At 42.7% G+C, this 18920-nt stretch overlaps 1 protein-coding gene across 3 annotated transcripts in view; it reads left to right on the top strand.

Moving 5' to 3' along the window:
* Positions 1–6252: 6252 nt before the first annotated feature.
* The window catches only part of LOC139557827 (zinc finger protein PLAGL2-like), a 45844-nt gene continuing 33176 nt past the window's right edge, over positions 6253–18920 (top strand). For all 3 annotated transcript variants that reach the window (XM_071373054.1, XM_071373053.1, XM_071373052.1), the window contains exon 1: positions 6253–6481. The gene's annotated coding sequence lies outside the window, so the exon portion shown is untranslated. The remainder of the gene's footprint in view (positions 6482–18920) is intronic.

Raw genomic sequence — 18920 nt, 5'->3', positions numbered from 1 at the left:
GGATGGGAACACAGTTACTCAAACTGTGGGATAAAACAACCAGGGCAATTAGGAGATGAACGGAGCACCCAAACACTTTCCCTCTCACAGTATCCCGCCCAACATCTCTGGCGCTGGCAGGCTGTGATGGCTCTGTTGGGTGGTTTTGCGTATAAGTTGTTTATCGCCAGCCTCTGGTAGCATTAACCAGCCATCTGTTTTAAACCAAACACATACAAACTCTATAATCTGTGCCTGGAAGAAGGGATTTCTGAGTATCTTAGTGGTGATGAAATACGCTCCAGATGTGAACAAATCGTTCCATTGTAGTTTCTCGTCTGTAACCTGCCCTCCATCAAGGACCTGCACGCCTCCAGGACAAGGAAGCAGGTAAGATCAACGCCAACCCTGCCCACTCTGGACACCCCATATTTTAGAGATCCCATTCCACTGATTCCGCTCCAGTCTTTGCCACGAGTCCGTTCTCGCCAATTAAAGTGCCACCAACCTTCTGTGATGTACACCTCCACAAAACACTGTTGATGCCAATGCTCTCCAACCCTGTTCCTGGAGAGCTACTGTCCTGTAGGTTCTCACTCCAACCCTGTTCCTGGAGAGCTACTGTCCTGTAGGTTCTCACTCCAACCCTGTTCCTGGAGAGCTACTGTCCTGTAGGTTCTCACTCCAACCCTGTTCCTGGAGAGCTACAGTCCTGTAGATTTTCACTCCGATCTCAATCTAGCGCACCTGATTCTAATAATTAGCTGGTTGAAAAGATTAATCTGGTTAGTTACAACTGCATTTGAAGAGAAATCTACAGGAGGGTAGCTCTTAGGAACAGGGTTGGAGAGAGAACCTACAGGAGGGTAGCTCTCAGGAACAGGGTTGGAGAGAGAACCTACAGGAGGGTAGCTCTCAGGAACAGGGTTGGAGAGAGAACCTACAGGAGGGTAGCTCTCAGGAACAGGCTTGGAGAGGTGTATCCATTGTATATATTCACCACGGCAGCATCCCTCCCTCTGCTTATATAGCTATAGCTCCTCTGTAAATTGTATATCCTCTCTGTAATCAGCCTATACTCTGTATGGTGTATATGTGGGCTGTCTGTATTCTGTTTGTATTGTCTATTACTGGCAGCACCTTCTCACTAAGGCAAATTCTGGGCATGTGTAAATGTGCTTGGTGAATAAAGGTGGTTCTGATTCAATGATGCCGCTGTACCTGGTTTTCTGTCTTTTTAATCTGAGGTGGCAGGGGGAGTGGGTAGAAGGAACTCAAAGGTGAGGAAGAGGTCAAATGGGATGACAATAGAACCAGTTTGGAATTAGAATACTGCATGGCTTCTTATCCATAAACAGATGCAGAGGTTCTCCATGCCCCATAACTTTTGTGTCATCGTTGCATCTGAAAGCCTAAAATGCTGGCATCCCAGCCCCCAACTTTAATCAGAGTTTTAATTGTGGTATAGGCTGAAACTGGGCTAAAACTGGGCTGAGACATGGACTGAAACTGGGCTGAAACTGTAACGGTTTTCGTCGTCTGAAGAAGAGTAGTCGGACCAAAGCGGCGTGGTAAGTGTTCATGTTTTTTATTTACACTGAACACTAAACAAAATAACAAGAGAATAAATGAAACCGAAACAGTCCTGTAACACTAAACAGAAAATAACTACCCACAAAGCATCGGTGGGGAAAAGCTACCTAAGTATGGTTCTCAATCAGAGACAACGATAGACAGCTGCCTCTGATTGAGAACCACACCCGGCCAAACACAAAGAAATACAAAACATAGAAAATGAACAAAGAATGCCCACCAAAATCACACCCTGACCAAACCAAAATAGAGACATAAAAAGCTCTCTACGGTCAGGGCGTGACAGAAACTGTGCTGAGACTGGGTTGAGACTGGGCTTAAACTGAGCTGAGACATGGACTGAAACTGGGCTAAGACTGGGCTGAGACAGGGCTGAGACTGGGCTGAGACTGGGCTGAGACTGGGCTAAGACTGGGCTGAGACTGGGCTGAAACTGGGCTAAGACTGGGCTGAGACTGGGCTAAGACTGGGCTGAGACTGGGCTGAGACTGGGCTTAAACTGGGCTTAAACTGGGCTGAGACATGGACTGAAACTGGGCTAAGACTGGGCTGAGACTGGGCTGAGACTGGGCTAAGACTGGGCTGAGACTGGGCTGAGACTGGGCTAAGACTGGGCTGAGACTGGGCTGAGACTGGGCTAAGACTGGGCTGAGACTGGGCTGAGACTGGGGAGTGCCTGCCTGGCTTTGAAACTCACTCTACTCTTGTTGTTCATGGTGGTTTGTATGAGCAGTTTTGGAATGGAGAGAGGAGGGAGGAAGAGGAGCTAGTTACCACGGCAGACACTATGTGGCGTTCCATAGGGTACTTTAAAATCGATCTACAACTCTAAATGACAGGCCGCAACTGCAATCAACCTGAATGTGGCCCAACCACACAGTAATCCAAATAAATAAACAGTTGGATAATGAAAATAGACCATTTCTGCTGGGAAATCGTTTCCCTCTTCTGCCTCTCCCCACACTCTCTCGTGTATTCTTGTAGGCTACACTTTCTATTTGGTCTTTAGAGTTTTGAAGGGGAAAGTAGCACAAACATTTTCACTAAGTGATGTGGGGATCTTTATATAACACAACAGCAGCAGCAGTGGATGTTTGATGCAGACCACAGGAGGCTGTTGAGGGGAGGACGGCTCATAATAATGGATGGAACGGAGCAAATGGAATGGCATCAAACACATGGTAACCATAAATGTGATGTATTTGATACCATTCCACTCACTCTGCTCCAGCCATTACCACGAGCCCGTCCTCCCCAATTAAGGTGTGCCACCAACCTCCTGTGATACACAGACATAAACTGCTTGTTTCTGTCTAGACTCTTAGAGAGAAAAGAGTGCTATGTGACAACGTTTGTCCCTGTAGGAAAACCCCTGAAAATAAGCTCCAGATAGAACCCTTTTCAGGACACATAGAACCCTTTTCAGGTCAGATAGAACCCTCTTCAGCTCCAGACAGAACCCTTTTCAGCTCCAGATAGAACCCTTTTCATGTCCAGATAGAACCCTTTTCATGTCCAGATAGAACCCTTTTCAGGTCCAGATAGAACCATTTTCAGCTCCAGATAGAACCCTTTTGGGTTCCAAATAGAACCCCTTTAGGTTCCACATAGAACCTGTTAAAGGAACCTTTTTTCCCCAGAGGTTTCCCCCTTCAAGGACAAAATGAGAGTGCGATGTGAGTGACACTTTCCCTGGCCTCACCCATCACCCATCGCCAGAACATGTCAGTCTCACAGTTTATCAAAATCTAAAAGTTATGCGGCGGGATAGATTTTTTTATTGTCCTCTTTCTAACTACAGGTATCAGAACATATGAAATGTTGAAGCCCTTTACTGAGATATTAATATCCTATATTCATATATGTCTATGTTCCTGAAACAAATGTTTAGGATAAAACGATTTGTGGAATGGAGGAAACTCCCAGATGTACTCCAACCAGTTGCGGATTTCAACCTCCTTTCATTTATCTGTTTTTGAGACGTTTAATTGTTTTAATTAGAATAGTTTTGTGATAAATAAAAAAATCTGTCTTGATGTGATTTTATATACCATTCCATGACCTTTTTAAGGTTTAAATGGCTAATGGTAGGTTGTGAATTTCTTCATCCACACTATAATCTCACTTTAAACTAATCCATAATATAATCTCACTTTAAAACTAATCTATAATATAAATCTCACTTTAAACTAATCCATAATATCATCTCACTTTAAACTAATCCATAATATAATCTCACTTTAAACTAATCCATAATATAATCTCACTTTAAACTAATCCATAATATAATCTCACTTTAAACTAATCCATAATATAATCTCACTTTAAACTAATCCATAATATAATCTCATGTTGAAGTTGGTAAACCCCATTTTAAACATTTTATAAGAATCATTAATGACCTATACGTGTTTGATGATCAAATAAAATCCAAAATGATCTTGGGGAACCTCTCAAATGAAGAAAAACTCAATAAATAACTGAATTGTAACATTGATTTTATGCTAATCAAAGTAATCATGCCCTTATGATATTGCAGTTGAATAAATTCACTGAATGACAGGGAATCATAAATAGTTTAAAGTACATCCCCATGTTTCCATTTTCCTGAAAACATTCAACTACAAATTGTATCCAAAATAGTTGAAGCTGGATCCAAACTTTTCTGGGTTAAAAATCCCAATATTTCAGGTCACATGAACATATGAATAATAATAGTACTGCAAACACTACATTCCCTGAAGCACTAGATATCCAACCACAGTACTTATTTCTTAATCTTCCTTCCTTTTAAAATATTCACCTCAGTAAAACGTCAGTTCTATAAAGACACGAGAAGGGATGAAGATTGTGTTACACTATTGACTTTCTACTATGATTTAGAATAGGCTATTACCGGGTACGAGTAGGAAATAAGAATGAGCTATTTGTTGCAAAAAAACACTTTTCTATATATTATTTAAATACTTCATCCAAACACATGTATATTTGCATGAATTATGAATTAGTTTACAGCCGACTATTCATAATGCTGTGCATTTACCTATATCAGCCACCAGTGTGGTTCATGACTACAAAACTACACGTTTTAGTTTTTTAAAGCTCAGAAATATTCAAAGATTAGTCAAAGTTATTTAAAGATGTTTTAACAATATTTCCTTGAAAATTTTTGAATAACAATTATAAGCCCTATCAACACTACCCTTCAACATAAGCCTATTTCTCAAAATAACCCCAGACCATTCGGTGTCCAACTAGCCTACCTGATGTTTTTATCAGTCCAAATGATGAATAGTTTTCATGGTTCTTTCCATTTGTCTTTGTTACAAAACATTCCAATATATTATCTTACTATCCATATCAGTGAGCAATGTTGCAACAGGTCAGCTAATATGGTTCGGAGGTATTTCCTTAGCATGGTACCAACAAAAACGTGTTTGTTAGTATCATACCCCCACTCCATTGAACACGCCGAAAGGCTTATTTAAGACTCTTGCTCCCCACCCCCTACTCTTTCTCATACACAAACACTTCCATCCGCGGTTTGGAAGCGTATGGAAGGGATGTGGAGGGGGTTGGGGTGACGAGGAAACGGGTTGATACGCCCTGGAAGTAATTCTTTCGCCCAAAAACACAAGGTGAAATGGGACCACCAGAGCATCGCATTCGGACGTGGGACCCACGCTCCGCATTCCAGAGCTGGTGGCGTTTGTGTGAAGAGCTGAATTTGTTGTATTCTCAGGACTTCTGTGTGGTGTTATTTTGTAACAGTTGAATTTAAGTCCCCTAAAATGGAGAGTAAAAGATGTGTTCATATGTAGAAACATCTTTCATAATTACTACTCAATTTAGTAGGATGTTTTATGGTGTGCATGCACAGTTAATTATTAATGAGAGGCAATTCCATAGTTTTAAACATTTTAGTAAGCTTATCTTACCATTTAAAACATCTATTGGACACATTAAAATTATATTTCGAAGAGTTACCTATAAAATTACATGAATTATGAATAATTACACAAACTTGAAACTCTATATATATTTCGAAATTATTCGTTCAGTATTATAAAAAACAAACATAAACGAATAAACAGACCAATATTAATAAAGTAATGAGTGGGATTACTTGCAAAGCACAGGTTATCAGTTAAACATAGGCTATCTATAGGCCTATAAAGTTTCCTCTCAATATAATCAATGTAAAATTGTTGATTAAGCAATATTGTACAAATATATGAGATTTCTGTTTTGACATAAATAAACATTTTATTCAATAAATATGCCTCAATTATCATTTTCAGCAACAAACAATGTCAAATCAATAGGCTAAAATAAAATGTATATCGAAAATAACATTAATTTTCTTCAAATGTATAGATCTGTTGATCAGAAACATATATATAGACTATAATGATTGTATATGTGAAATTGTAATATAAATGTTTATTTATCTTACTTTGTTCACCCTTTTTATTTATTGTTATATTAAGTCTGTTAAAAAGTTTAAATATCTCCGTTAGTTGTGTATACTGATAGGGTAGACTGCAGTCGAATCAGTTATTTATTGCCATAACCATCACAGTGAAAACGTCAGTCTAGCACGACAGAGTAAACTGCATGTCCCTAGTAAAAAAAAGTTGGTGAAAGTGGCCTGACGTCACATTCCCACAATGCTCGCGCCCCATAACTCGCTGCAGCCTGAGAGCGAGACAGAGACACAGTCAGGCCCCGAATATAGAAACATTATAGAACATTTTAGATTTATAAATATATATATCAAACAACAGATCGAGGGAAGAAAGACAGTGAAAGGTGGAGTATCTCCCAACGTATGTTTGCGAAAAGTCGGTGATGGAATGTTACCGGGGTTCCATGAGAAATTGACTAATGCGGCGCTGGAAACTTTTTGGTGGGTAACTGCTCGTTTTTTGTAAGATCTCATAATGTAGATGCACGTTCTGATGTGTGCATGTTTAAAAAAAAAAAATTACAGCAACTTTCTTCAATGATTATCGATAGATTGATGTTCACGACATTTCAATGATCAGTGATCTGTTGTAGTTCTGCAACCGGACACGGTTTAATTTAGCTTATTTTGTAGAAGTATGTCAGCATCGGGCTATTTAAATCTTAATTACGCGATCGTTTCTTCGCTGGAATTTTTGTCGATAAATGTGTTACACATTTAAATCATTGAAGTTGTAAACTTTATGCATTGTGTTAATGATGGCTTTGGCAATGATGATTGATGTTCTGTGCGATTTTTCTACAAATTGAAGAATTTTAAATAATTTCCGAATATTTATCCTGGTGAACATGCTACTGCAGAAGAGCGAGGGAGATAGAAGAAGGGACGTCCCTGTTGTATTTGAAATAGTAAACTACTCCGATGTATTTTTATTTTTTAAGTAGGTCTGCCTACTACACATGTGACATTCAATGTTTACATGCACCATATCCGAATTCATGGAAGTTGTTGCTTGATTTTCAGGCGTTCCAAATCATCACACCATAGAAGTGTAGCTATTTGAGTGTTTTCCTTCGACAGTTCGTCCATTCTGTAATGGCTTGTGTCATAATGTTTGTCGCTGATCGAATGTTTCAGGCGGATTGAGGGGCTATGCGACTTTTGCGTCTCTTGTGTGTGTGTGTGTGTGTCTCGTAATGGCTAAACAACACTATAGCAAGCCCTTAGAAGGTGGCAAGGTCATGTTATGGATGCGGGAGGGAGCTCGGCTCATTTCATATGCACTGATACACTTTTGTTGTTGTTCTGTTGTTGAACTTTGTAATTTCGTTTCAAACTGTTTTGTCAAACAACATTTGGCTCTAAGAAAACAGATTCTGAGAAGCAATATGTGATTCTGGCTGGATTCAGCACTGGCTGGTCTCAATTATTATCTTTAATAATATTTTAGGCATGGGCCTAATTTTGTATTTTGAAGTGTTTAGCTTATTTTCATGTTTTTGATGTAGTCTACATTATACACGCAAAAAGAAGACTTCCAATGGCGATAGTGATGTCAAGGATCCACATCGTAGCCTAATAGTACGTGCATTAGGCCTACATTGTAACAACAGAGGACTTGTGTGTGCTGATACGGCTGTATAATTAATCATCATCAATTGTACCAAACCCACATTGCAACGCTACTCCCATGATTGCAACAGAACGGAGCCTGAACCATTGAGCAACATGTCAAAACACCTGTGACGTAGTGGCTGTTTTGGATGGCTGCAATTGACTTTTAGTAGTTTCAATCATTTCAAGTTTTACGTCACTAGACTATTATAGCCTACTCGGCTATCAATGCTATTGCTAACTACTTATTAGATGTTTGACCACGTTCAGGCTATGCTTTCAGTGTGAAAGTATGGCTACTTGGCGTAAAGTAGGCCTATAGATACAACGTTGCTTCATTTGGCAACAATGTTGCAGGATAAATAAACAATATGCATCCCCGAAAGATTGAACCGCCTATAGATACTGTAGGCTACATTTATGCATACTTGTCTAGGCTTGGCTACCTACTAATCACCACGAAATCTTGTGAGACAACAAATCGCCCACTCGCCGTTATGGCAGGTCTGACACGAGCATGCTCCCTCCATCAAGGCCCCACTGCCTCGAGCCACATAATAAGGAAATGGTAGTTGAGAACGTCACAAGACAATGCTTTTTGTTTTTGACAATTGCAGTGCAAGGTGAGACGCAAATGTTGATGTTTGTTCTTTTCCTCATTATTTCTGAGTGAGACTTAGGTCAAACTAAAGTTAAATAAAAACGTGATGCATGTGTAGGCTACAAAGTCCTATCTGGAATAAATAGGAAGTGGATATAGGCTACTTCTGAAATAGTGGTAACTCCACAAGAAATGAACTGGTTTTATATTCAATGAAACTTCTCAAAACAATCCTTTGACTAGAACAATGTAAGATATATATTTTTTAATGTAAACATTTCAAAGTTGAACTGTTTTAGAAGTATGTTCTTTGTGGAAAAGACAGTTTGAATGACAAATAATAAATGGATAAACATTTTGAATACTCTTGAAAACCTTATACATGAGCTTAGCCTGTGTGGTGGGAAGCCAACAGTTGTATAAGTATTTCAAAAGTTTTTCAAGAGTATTCAAAATGTTTATCCATGACAACGTACCTACCGCTGAATAAAACATATTTATCTTTATCTACAAAAACAAGGATGAGGAAAAAATAAATAGATTTAGTCATGTTTGCCTTTGATAGAGAAATGTTTTTGTGTGTGGTGGAGGGAGGTCCCCTCGCTTCCTCTGGAAATGTCCCACAATCCCCTTCACCTCTGTGGGTAGGAGGCTGATTTCCATGAGAAAAGAGCATCAGTTGGGTTAATGGGAAGGACAGCTCTCAGGGAGAACACATGGTGGTTAATAACCAGAGATGAACAGGAACAGCTCTGATCCTATTCTCTGTATTTATTCACCTTCTGGGGAGCACGGAGGAGTGGCGAGGCCGGAGGAGTGGCGAGGCCGGAGGAGTGGCGAGGCCGGTGGGGACAGTGGGGTCATGTAACAATGGATGTTAGCATCAAGGCGGCAACAAGATTGTTCTGTTTGGTTATTTTCTCAAGAAAGCATGAGAAAAACAGGCAGATTGGGAGCCTGAGAACTGCTGCGAATCATGGTCATCAGGGGAGGCGGTCTGTCTCTCAAAGTGTGTGTATCGCAGGAGGTTGGTGGCACCTTAATTGGGGAGGACGAGGTCGTGGTAATGACTGGAGCAGAATCAGTGGAATGGTATGAAATACAACAAACACGTGGTTCCCATGTGTTTGATGACATTCCATTTGCTCCGTTCCATCCATTATTATGAGCCGTCCTCCCTTCAGCAGCCTCGCGTGTGTGTGCGTCAACCGAGAAGGGAACAATTATTTATTTGAGTTATATGATGTAGTGTTTCACACACAGTAGCCCTGCTGACTTTTGAACCCTGTGGTTGCTTTGGTCACTCCAACCCAGAGAGATAACATCAGAGCCAAGTTCACAGGGCTAATATCACTCCCAAGTCCTCCTCATCGCTGCTGAACAGTCCAGCACCAGAGAGATAATATCAGAGCCAAGTTCACAGGGCTAATATCACTCCCAAGTCCTCCTCATCGCTGCTGAACAGTCCAGCACCAGAGAGATAATATCAGAGCCATCATTCCTAAAGACTTTCTCCCCCCCCCCCCTGTTTTCTGTCAGCTTTGTTTTGAATTCTGTTCAATACTTATTATTTATCATTTTCATTATGGTTCATCATTAAGTATATCTTCGGTGTATAGTGGGTATATATATGTATATAAATATATATTTATATATACCGGTATGAAGATCTACCTGTATGGAAAATCTAAATGAGGATTATTGCCATGAACCAATTTTCTAAAACCATGTTGAGAATTGAAGGAAAACTGACTGGATCATGTTTTGAAGGCAGCAACAACATTCATTCTGAAAACATTTTAACATCTCGTTTTCAACAAGCAAATAACATCATATTTGAACATTGTTCAAATATTTTCAGAACGAATGCTGTTGCTCGCATGCAAACACACACACACACACACACACACACACACACACACACACACACACACACACACACACACACACACACACACACACACACACACACACACACACACACACACACACACACACACACACACACACACACTTATGACACACACATTTATGTAGATACATTCAGAGTGGTAGACGTTGCTCTGGGCCGTTGCTCATTCGGATGGCCCTTGCAGTGTGCAGGTCTGTAGTAGGAGAACGCTTAATGTTTGAACCACATACTGCCACTTTTCCTTCTGGATCTTTTTCTGGGAAGAGCGGAGCAGCTGTGGCTTTTCAGGACCTCGTTCCATCCACTTACACCTCTCTCTCTCTCTCTGTCCTCCATCCATCACCAAGCACCACTTACACCTCTCCCTCTGTCTCTGTACTCCATCCATCACCAAGCACCACTTACACCTCTGTCTCTGTCTCTCTCTCTCCCCCCTCTCTCTCTCTCTGTCCTCCATCCATCACCAAGCACCACTTACACCTCTCCCTCTGTCTCTCTCTCCCCCCTCTCCCCCTCTGTCCTCCATCCATCACCAAGCACCACTTACACCTCTGTCTCTCTCTCCCCTCTCTCTCTCTGTCCTCCATCCATCACCAAGCACCACTTACACCTCTCCCTCTGTCTCTCTCTCCCCTCTCTCTCTCTCTCTGTCCTCCATCCATCTCATCCAGAGACTGGGGCTTACACCCCTCAGGGCTACTTCCTCTATGGTGTTTGTTCTAGGTTTATTGCCTGTCTTTTCTCTCTGCAGTAAACACATTGTTTTGCTTTTGGGACTTGGCTGTCAGTTCATTGTCTTTGACATATGGTTTCAACCTCAAAACATACTGGGACATCTCATGGCTCTTTCCAAACAGAATAATGATGAGATCAGTTGACATACAACTGCTATCTGAGCGCCCAGTTTGGTAAAAGATTAATCTGATGTAGAAAGAAAGACTGGAGGAATACATATAGACAGACATACATCAAGGTATCTATCAGAAATTGAGAACCTTTCCCCCTGAAGTCAAATGCATCGATTTGTTTAAAAAAAAATATTCCTGATGTGATTATTACTATTCAGAGAAATGACCAAGTCAGAGTCTAAATATAAAGGTCAGGTTGAATTGTTCACGCCGATGTTTATGCAATATCTTTGTTCACAAACTACTGCCTGCGGGAACACTCACACTCTGAGAACTTTGACCTGTGACATGAGCCTACCTGGCAGTTGTATAATGTTTTACAGTACCCAAAGGGATCCTGTGATTTTATGACTGTGGGAAATGTATTTACTGTGTAAGAACTGCAAATTAGGTTCCGTTGCGTTGAGCCTCGACCACGAACCTCTGGAGGGAGTCAGTGCCTTGAGACACTCTGACAGGTTGTATATCCTGCACTGCACTAAGCAAAACATCACCTCCTATCATTCTCTAGCATTATTTCTAAAGATGCTAAGTTTAGGTAAGTGGCAGGAGAACATGTAGGTTTGCATTAAAGGGTTTGGAAATAATGAACATAAGATGTACCTAAACGTGAGTCATATCCCTGCCTAAGGAGGGAGATATTCATTTTAGCCCTGTAATGCCTTAAATATGCACCGATCCAGTTATACCATTTTATGTGCCAGTGAATCAGAGGAGATCAGAGAGGAACTGTAGTACTGAGAGGATCACAGAGGATCAGAGAGGAACTGTAGTACTGAGAGGATCAGAGAGGAACTGTAGTACTGAGAGGATCAGAGAGGAACTGAGAGGAACTGTAGTACTGAGAGGATCAGAGGGGAACTGAGAGGAACTGAGAGGAACTGTAGTACTGAGAGGATCAGAGTGGATCAGAGGGGAACTGAGAGGAACTGTAGTACTGAGAGGATCAGAGAGGAACTGTAGTACTGAGAGGATCAGAGAGGAACTGTAGTACTGAGAGGATCAGAGGGGAACTGAGAGGAACTGTAGTACTGAGAGGATCAGAGTGGATCAGAGGGGAACTGTAGTACTGAGAGGATCAGAGAGGAACTGAGAGGAACTGTAGTACTGAGAGGATCAGAGAGGATCAGAGAAGAACTGAGAGGAACTGTAGTACTGAGAGGATCAGAGAGGAACTGAGAGGAACTGTAGTACTGAGAGGATCAGAGGGGAACTGAGTGGAACTGAGAGGAACTGTAGTCCTGAGAGGATCAGAGGGGAACTGAGAGGAACTGAGAGGATCAGAGGGGAACTGAGAGGAACTGTAGTACTGAGAGGATCAGAGGGGAACTGAGTGGAACTGAGAGGAACTGTAGTACTGAGAGGATCAGAGGGGAACTGAGATGAACTGTAGTAGTGAGAGGATCAGAGGGGATCAGAGAGGAACTGTAGTACTGAGAGGATCAGAGAGGATCAGAGGGGAACTGTAGTAGTGAGAGGATCAGAGGGGAACTGAGAGGAACTGTAGTACTGAGAGGATCAGAGGGGATCAGAGGGGAACTGTAGTAGTGAGAGGATCAGAGGGGAACTGTAGTAGTGAGAGGATCAGAGAGGAACTGTAGTACTGAGAGGATCAGAGGGGATCAGAGAGGAACTGTAGTACTGAGAGGATCAGAGGGGAACTGTAGTACTGAGAGGATCAGAGGGGATCAGAGAGGCCAAAAGTTTTGAGAATGACACAAATATACATTTTCACAAAGTCTGCTGCCTCAGTTTTGTATGATGACAATTTGCCTGTACTCCAGAATGTTATGAAGAGTGATCAGATGAATTGCAATTAATTGCAAAGTCCCTCTTTGCCATGCAAATTAACTGAATCCCCCAAAAAACATTTCCACTGCATTTTAGCCCTGCCACAAAAGGACCAGCTGACATCATGTCAGTGATTCTCTCTTTAACACAGGTGTGAGTGTTGACGAGGACACGGCTGGAGATCACTCTGTCATGCTGATTGAGTTCGAATAACAGACTGGAAGCTTCAAAAGGAGGGTGGTGCTTGGAATCATTGTTCTTCCTCTGTCAACCATGGTTACCTGCAAGGAAACACGTGCTGTCATCATTGCTTTGCACAAAAAGGGTTTCACAGGCAAGGATATTGCACCTAAATCAACCATTTATCGGATCATCAAGAACTTCAAGGAGAGTGGTTCAATTGTTGTGAAGAAGGTTTCAGGGTGCCCAAGAAAGTCCAGCAAGCGCCAGGACCATCTCCTAAACTGCACGCACAGTGAGGCAAAGATTTTGGAGGATGGCCTGGTGTCAAGAAGGGCAGCAAAGAAGCCACTTCTCTCCAGGAAAAACATCAGGGACAGACTGATATTCTGCAAAAGGTACAGGGATTGGACTGCTGAGGACTGGGGTAAAGTCATTTTCTCTGATGAATCCCCTTTCCGATTGTTTGGGGCATCCGGAAAAAAGCTTGTCCGGAGATGACAAGGTGAGCGCTACCATCAGTCCTGTGTCATGCCAACAGTAAAGCATCCTGAGACCATTCATGTGTGGGGTTGCTTCTCAGCCAAGGGAGTGGGCTCACTCACAATTTTGCCTAAGAACACAGCCATGAATAAAGCATGGTACCAACACATCCTCCGAGAGCAACTTCTCCCAACCACCCAGGAACAGTTTGGTGACGAACAATGCCTTTTCCAGCATGATGGAGCACCTTGACATCAGTCAGGATGTGGCCCAGAAGTTAATTGACAACATGCCAGGGTGGATTGCAAAGGTTTTGAAAAAGAAGGGTCAACACTGCAAATATTGACTCTTTGCATCAACTTCATGTAATTGTCAATAAAAGCCTTTGACACTTATGAAATGCTTGTAATTATACTTCAGTATTCCATAGTAACATCTGACAAAAATATCTAAAGACACTGAAGCAGCAAACTTTGTGAAAATTAATATTTGTGTCATTCTCAAAACATTTGGCTGAGGATCAGAGTACTGTAGTACTGAGAGTAATGCCTGATTCACACTCAGAGCAGAACACAGTCAGACACCGTGTTTGGTGACACGTTACCCCTTCCTTCTTCTCAAGTGATTTTTAACAACCCCTCCACAACCCAACCCTGTTCCACAATCCCAACCCCTAAAAAATTATGCCAACGAAAGCATCTCTCCATCCTTAGATGACAAGAAAGCATCTCTCCATCCTTAGATGACAAGACAGCATCTCTCCATCCTTAGATGACAAGAAAGCATCTCTCCATCCTTAGATGACAAGACAGCATCTCTCCATCCTTAGATGACAAGACAGCATCTCTCCATCCTTAGATGACAAGAAAGCATCTCCCCATCCTTAGATGACAAGAAAGCATCTCTCCATCCTTAGATGACAAGACAGCATCTCTCCATCCTTAGATGACAAGAAAGCATCTCTCCATCCTTAGATGACAAGACAGCATCTCTCCATCCTTAGATGACAAGACAGCATCTCTCCATCCTTAGATGACAAGACAGCATCTCTCCATCCTTAGATGACAAGAAAGCATCTCTCCATCCTTAGATGACAAGAAAGCATCTCTCCATCCTTAGATGACAAGACAGCATCTCTCCATCCTTAGATGACAAGACAGCATCTCTCCCTCCTTAGATGACAAGAAAGCATCTCTCCATCCTTAGATGACAAGAAAGCATCTCTCCCTCCTTAGATGACAAGACAGCATCTCTCCATCCTTAGATGACAAGAAAGCATCTCTCCATCCTTAGATGACAAGAAAGCATCTCGCCATCCTTAGATGATAAGAAAGCATCTCTCCATCCTTAGATGACAAGACAGCATCTCTCCATCCTTAGATGACAAGACAGCATCTCTCCATCCTTAGATGACAAGAAAGCATCTCTCCATCCTTAGATGACAAGAAAGCATCTCTCCATCCTTAGATGACAAGAAAGCATCTCTCCATCCTTAGATGACAAGACAGCATCTCTCCATCCTTAGATGACAAGAAAGCATCTCTCCATCCTTAGATGACAAGAAAGCATCTCGCCATCCTTAGATGATAAGAAAGCATCTCTCCATCCTTAGATGACAAGAAAGCATCTCTCCATCCTTAGATGACAAGAAAGCATCTCTCCATCCTTAGATGACAAGACAGCATCTCTCCATCCTTAGATGACAAGACAGCATCTCTCCATCCTTAGATGACAATACAGCATCTCTCCATCCTTAGATGACAAGAAAGCATCTCTCCATCCTTAGATGACAAGAAAGCATCTCGGCATCCTTAGATGATAAGAAAGCATCTCTCCATCCTTAGATGACAATAAAGCATCTCTCCATCCTTAGATGACAAGACAGCATCTCTCCATCCTTAGATGACAAGACAGCATCTCTCCATCCTTAGATGACAAGACAGCATCTCTCCATCCTTAGATGACAAGAAAGCATCTCTCCATCCTTAGATGACAAGACAGCATCTCTCCATCCTTAGATGACAAGACAGCATCTCTCCATCCTTAGATGACAAGACAGCATCTCTCCATCCTTAGATGACAAGAAAGCATCTCTCCATCCTTAGATGACAAGAAAGCATCTCTCCCTCCTTAGATGACAAGAAAGCATCTCTCCATCCTTAGATGACAAGACAGCATCTCTCCCTCCTTAGATGACAAGACAGCATCGCTCCCTCCTTAGATGACAAGAAAGCATCTCTCCCTCCTTAGATGACAAGAAAGCATCTCTCCCTATTAGAAAGAAGCAGAAAAACATGAAGTTGAGACAGTGTGAAATGATTCCCAACATTTTTTTTTTGTAACATTCAGAGCTCACAACATTTGGCCAAAACGTTTGAGAGGGTGGTGAAGGTAAGGATGCATACATTGAGAGATGAGGGAATATGAACATTGTCTGAACATTGGATTTCTAAATGTGGAGAGAACTTCATTAGGACATTAGAGTGTATAGGAGAGGCAAGTCCCATCAGGTACCGCAGCTTTGCTTGGTGTCTAGGTGAATGTCCTCTGTTCATTCAAGACCAAGTCGAGTACAATTCAGTTTCTGAATTGAAGTCTGTCTGAACATGTCATCGTTTTGAACTGCTATAAATTCACATACTAAATGAACCTACATTAATCAGTGGTTCATAGTTACAACAGTTTTTCTACAACTGAGAGAGGAAGTAAATGCAGTGCTGCGTGCAGTGATGCTGTTAACTCAGCCTAGCGCCCTTTTGGACCAGGAGTCCTGATTGGCTGCTTGATTTCTTCTCTTTATCTCCTGTCTGTTCTCTATTCATCTCTCGTTTGTTACCTTTCTCGCTCATCCTCCCACCTCTCTCTCATCCTCCCACCTCTCTCATCCTCCCACCTCTCTGACATCCTCCCACCTCTCTCATCCTCCCACCTCTCTCATCCTCCCACCTCTCTGACATCCTCCCACCTCTCTGACATCCTCCCACCTCTCTGACATCCTCCCACCTCTCTCATCCTCCCACCTCTCTGACATCCTCCCACCTCTCTCATCCTCCCACCTCTCTGACATCCTCCCACCTCTCTCATCCTCCCACCTCTCTCATCCTCCCACCTCTCTGACATCCTCCCACCTCTCTCATCCTCCCACCTGTCTGACATCCTCCCACTTCTCTGACATCCTCCCACCTCTCTCATCCTCCCACCTCTCTCATCCTCCCACCTCTCTGACATCCTCCCACCTCTCTCATCCTCCCACCTGTCTGACATCCTCCCACTTCTCTGACATCCTCCCACCTCTCTCATCCTCCCACCTCTCTCATCCTCCCACCTCTCTGACATTCTCTCATCCTCCCACCTCTCTTATCCTCCCACCTCTCTCATCCCCCCACCTCTCTGACATCCTCCCACCTGTCTGACATCCTCCCACCTCTCTCATCCTCCCACCTCTCTCATCCTCCCACCTGTCTGACATCCTCCCACCTCTCTCATCCTCCCACCTCTCTGACATCCTCCCACCTGTCTGACATCCTCCCACCTCTCTGACATCCTCCCACCTATCTGACTTCCTCCCACCTCTCTCATCCTCCCACCTCTCTCATCCTCCCACCTCTCTGACATCCTCCCACTTCTCTGACTTCCTCCCACCTCTCTCATCCTCCCACCTCTCTCATCCTCCCTCTCTCTCCCCCCTTAATACGGCAATACTACCCCATTCACACATATATACCGTACCCTTCATGAACACGTGGTTGACTGCATGTTGTTCTGCCTCGATGCACATACTTCCTCTCTCTTTTCCTTCCTGTCACATTTCTTCCTCTTCCTCTCTCTTCCTCTCTCTTCCTCTCTCTTCCTCTCTCTTCCTCTCCTCAAAGTGCCTCCATTGAGTGCCTCTCAATATCTCTCCCCTCCAGTTTTAGTGTGAACTTTTCGAGTTTGATTGAAGGTCCCCTTTCTCTGGTGTCTGGTGTGAAAGCTGTCCTAATTGAATGATAAAGTGCCCCCTGAGATGGAGTCCAGTGAACAGGCAACAATGCCCAGCCTGTGTGTGGTAGAGGGATTTTGGTTCACATCCAGCCTTTGCTTCTCTACTCCGAGAGAGGGCCTATTACACAGCTCTCTGCTGGACTAGGTCACGTGACCGCATCTCTCTCTCCCCCCCCCCTCCTCTCCGTACTGTGTCCTCCCCTTCCCCAGTGTGGGCTGGCCAATCGCGGGCCAGTGGGTCCTCTTCACACTGGCCATGTGGTTGAATGGCCTCATTTTGCCAGCGAGTGACTTTCTGCACATATCTCTGTGCTCACCGCCTCTGCTGCCTGCTGGACGCCACAGTGACAGGGGGGGGGGGAACAGATCTGTATCCAGGCATGTTCAGCTCATAGAGATACAACCGCCAGAGAGTTTCTGCAAAAACTCACCAGCTCAAAATACCCTAAATTCACATACACATTCATGTCTTTATCTACGGTAGAATGTCCTACAGTATAGATGGACGTGACTTTGAAGAGGTTGAGAGCTTTTGAGAGAGACAGTTGGAACTTTGTGTCTATCTAACGTTCATACGTCTACGCCGACTTTTACTGTTTTACTGTTGGGCTGCGTTCCCTTAGCCCACAGCTATTTTTGCCCATTCTATCTGCGTACAAATGGAATTAGATTTGTCGTATCAGTTTAGTTATTTTTGTCCATATTCACCAAAACAGGAGATACTTCAATATGTGAATATACTTTGATCTAAACACCAAACTGTGACGAGAGAGAGATGTTTATTTAATACTCCTCTGTTTAGCACCTCAGTCCAGATATTGAAGTACAGTACTTACCCGCTTGCTCTGTGTTTTTGTGGAGAAACACTACAAAAGTATGCGGACGCCCCATCAAATGTAGTGGATTTGGCTATTTCAGCCACACCCGTTGCTGACAGGTGTATAAAATCGAGCACACAGCCATGCAATCTCCATAGACAAACATTGGCAGTTGAATGGCCCGAAACGAAGAGCTCAGTGACTTTCAACGTGGCACCGTCATGGGATGCCACCTTACCAACAAGTCCGTTTGTTAACTATCTGCCCTGCTGGAGCTGCCCTGGTCAACTGTAAATCAAATCAAATATTATTGGTCACATACACGTTTAGCAGATGTTATTGCGGGTGTAACAAAATGCTTTTGTTTCTAGCTCCAACAGTGCAGTAATATCTAACATTTCACAACAATATACACAATACACACAAATGTAAAGGAATGGAATTAAGAATATATACATATTTGGATGAGCAACATTTTAGAATGCAGTATATACACATGAGATGAGTAATGCAAAATATGTCAACATTATTAGCGACTAGTGTTCCATTATTAAAGTGGCCAGTGATTCCATGTCTATGTATATGGGGC

This window comes from Salvelinus alpinus, chromosome 28 (genome assembly GCF_045679555.1).
Source record: "Salvelinus alpinus chromosome 28, SLU_Salpinus.1, whole genome shotgun sequence".
NCBI classification, from domain to species: domain Eukaryota; kingdom Metazoa; phylum Chordata; class Actinopteri; order Salmoniformes; family Salmonidae; genus Salvelinus; species Salvelinus alpinus.
Note: the sequence above shows the minus strand (reverse complement) of the source record. Positions and strands in the feature narration are given on the sequence as shown.